This window comes from Hylobates moloch, unplaced genomic scaffold (genome assembly GCF_009828535.3).
Source record: "Hylobates moloch isolate HMO894 unplaced genomic scaffold, HMol_V3 SCAFFOLD_24, whole genome shotgun sequence".
In the NCBI taxonomy this organism is placed as follows: Eukaryota; Metazoa; Chordata; class Mammalia; order Primates; family Hylobatidae; genus Hylobates; species Hylobates moloch.
Genome location: NW_026652299.1, coordinates 1329255 through 1332544, shown reverse-complemented (window position 1 = coordinate 1332544; position 3290 = coordinate 1329255). Strand labels below are relative to the sequence as shown.

At 56.3% G+C, this 3290-nt stretch overlaps 1 pseudogene; it reads right to left on the bottom strand.

Annotated features, from left to right (window-relative positions):
• Window positions 1-304: 304 nt before the first annotated feature.
• Window positions 305-3290, bottom strand: part of LOC116463019 (large ribosomal subunit protein uL24-like) — a 17623-nt pseudogene continuing 14637 nt past the window's right edge.

The window sequence follows — 3290 nt, the reverse complement described above, 5'->3', positions numbered from 1 at the left end:
CCTGTGCACACGTCTGTCCACATATTTGTCCACCCACCTGTGAACCTGCTGCCTCCCTCTGACACATCGTCCCTCTGCAGCCAACACCCACTGAGCCTGCCCTGGCCAGTCCCGCTGAAGGCCGGCAGCCCGGCCACCCACTTTCCAAAAGCCGCTTATCTGACATCACAGCTCCCAGCGGGGAGAGAAACCCGGCAAACATAATGAATCCAGAGAAGCTTCATCATTAGTTCAACCTTTTAGCTGAGGCGATGTTTACACCAGAGAGCCGGCCTGGAAGGCAATCGTGGGTGGGAAGCTTCTCTCAGATTTTGGGGAAAATTACAGGCACGAAGACGCGCTGGAGGCCCGGAGACCGCGTAATTGATGCAGAAGGGCAGCCCAGACGGGCCAGGGGCTGGCGCAGGGTCACACAGCGCATGCCCCGCACTGGCCCCTGCACCGGCCTCCACCTCCTTAACGACCCCCGCAAGGAGGCATCGGAACCCAGCAGGTGCAGCCCCTCAAGGCTGGCGAATACTTTTATGTTTTTAACAAGTGTAATTTAAAAACTTAATGTGACATCCTATCCAGCCACGGGCCTCAGGATACACTTAACCCTCCTGCCGGCCCTGCTGCCCAGCTGAGCCTGGGATCCCGCCCGCGAGCCGGGGACTGTCACGACCCACACTCGATCCCCTCCGTACATCCCACAGCCTCCCGCGGCATCTCCCCTTCTTCCTCCATCACTGCTCCGTTTTCCCAAAGGCCCCAGGAGTTCTGGTTTCTCCATTTTCCTCTTGACGAAGTGGGAGAAGCCCTGTCCCCCACAGACCCCCTGGAAGCTCTGAGAACCATCCTCTCCTCCCTGTGCATCCAGGCCCCTGCAAACCCCACAGCAGCTGCCAGCTGCACCCTGAACACAGCCAACCCCGTGCCAGGGGCCACGGGTCTTACGGAGCCTGGCCTGGCCACCTTGGCTCCTTCATCTCGCACCGTGAGCCTCCTGGGTCACCACCAAGACCACATGCTGCCTGCCATGGGGTGAATGGGGACCCCAAAAAGGTCTACCCAAGCGCTGACCCCTGGGACCTGTGAATGGGACCTTTCACCCTGTGAATTGTCTCAGGGAATGGAATTAATTAAAGATATCAAGATGAGGTCATCCTGGATTCAGCATGGGCCCCAAATCTAATGACAGATGTCCTTGTAAGAACAGAGAAGGACACAGAGACACAGAAGCCATGTGATGAGGGCCGTGGGATGACAGCGACAGAGACTGGAGCGGTGTGTCAGCCACGAGCTGTTGGCAGCTGCCAGAAGCAGGAGAAGGGCCTGGAATAAATTCTCCCCTGCTAGGACCCTCAAGAAGGAACCAGCCCTGCTGACTCCGACTCCTTGGTTCCCTCCTGACCTGTGGGACAGTAACTTTCTGTGGTTTTAAGTCCCACAGTTTGCAATAACTCATCGCAGCAGTTGACAGTTGAAGGAAGCTGCCTCTCTCTGAGTCCCCAAAACATTTGAGTCCTTTTCTGCCTCTGAGCCTTTACATACGCTATTCCCTCCACCCAGAATGCTTTTCCCTCGACCTCCACCTGCCTGCCTTCTGCTCGGCATTCAAGCCTCAACCGAAACATCACCTCCTCAGATGCTCCTCCTCGAACCACCCCCCAGGCACGATTGCGCCCCTCCGCGTTGGTACCTTCGTGGCGCTGATTGCCGGAAATCGGCTCGTGCATTGACTGGTGTGCGCCTCTTCCCATCTGTCCACGCCCCCGGATGTGGCCATCAGCTCTCTTGGCCCCCGAGGTGACCCGGGGTGGGCACGGCACCTGGCACAGGGTACATGGTTGGTAAATGAGCATGGAGCCAGTGGCTCGAGCAGAAAGACCACGGGAAGAATAATTTGCAGGCCTGGGAGAAGAAAAAGCAGCATGGACCCTGGGAACCACATGTTTCATCTGCGTACACTATTGGCCACTCTCTGCAATGGCAGGAGGGAGACTATTGGGTTCTAAATCTCCAGGAAGCTAATAAATGCATTTGGCTCCCAGCGACTCGTGAGTGGGGTGCACCCCCACCCACACACAGCCATTAGAGCCCTGGGGACAGGGCACGGAGCCTGGAACACGTCGGACCCCACTAACACCAGGCCATCACTCCATCTCCCTAAATATCTGATTTCTGTCATGCTGGGTTGTAAACTGTCCCCACGCACATGGCACCCAAGATTGTATCCGGGGCTGAGTGGCCTCTGCTCCTCCAGGAGCTCGTAGATAAACACGGCTGTTTCTCTCTTGGCTGACACGGGAGGGGAATGTCACAGCCATGAGGCGTTGAGAGGTTAAAATGTTTAATTAATTTTTCCTGACCAGTCTGTGCAGGGCCTCTTTGCAGATGAAAGGCACTGTGGCCCCCAAGGTGTGGCTTCACTAATGGAATCATAATCTATACAATGGGTTAAAAATGCACAAATAAATCCCCAGCTCCTAAGGGTTTGCCTGGGAAGCTAGAGAGATGGCTCCCTGTTGAGTGAGGAGGTGAAATTGAGGAATTGGAACATGATTTGGGGAGAGGGGTTTAACTTGATCTTTGCACCCTCCCTCCCCCGACTTGTTTTCCGGGTTCTGTCCTGGAAGGAGCTGGGGGTGTGGGCAGCGGCGGGTGAGGGAAGGGATGAGGGGACCATGAGGTGAGGGGTGCTCACCGATCCCACCCCACCCCATGCCTGCGCCACAGCCAGTCCCAGGACTCTGGTGCACCGCAGGTGCTTGTGAAACTGCTCCAGAATAAACGTCCAGGTCCCTGTCTCACCCTTGCCCCTGCCCCACCCTCTCTGGCCTTGACATGGGCAGGACTGGCCTCTTCTCCATCCCACGGTCAGCTTGGCCCCTGCTGCAGCCCCAGCCCAGACATCTCTTCATCAGAAACCTCCCAGGCCCCTGGATCCCAATTCATCCCAGCTGTTCTCCCCAGATTCTCAGCATTCATGTATACAGAAATACAGGCGTGTTCGTTTCTTGTTTTCTTTCTCTCCTACTAAACAGGGAGCTCCATGGAGGCAGTGGCCTGTCTAGTTCTGTTCACTGCTGTATCTCCAGAGCTGACAGAGCTCCTACTGTCCTAGACAAGCAAGGACTGCTTGGATGGGTGGGAGGGTGGATGGCTGGGAAGATGGATGGAGGGAGGATGGATGTGAGGGTGAATGGATGGGAGGATGGATAGATGGATGGGTGGGAGGGTGGATGGCTGGGAAGATGGATGGAGGGAGGATGGATGTGAGGGTGAATGGATGGGACGATGGATAGATG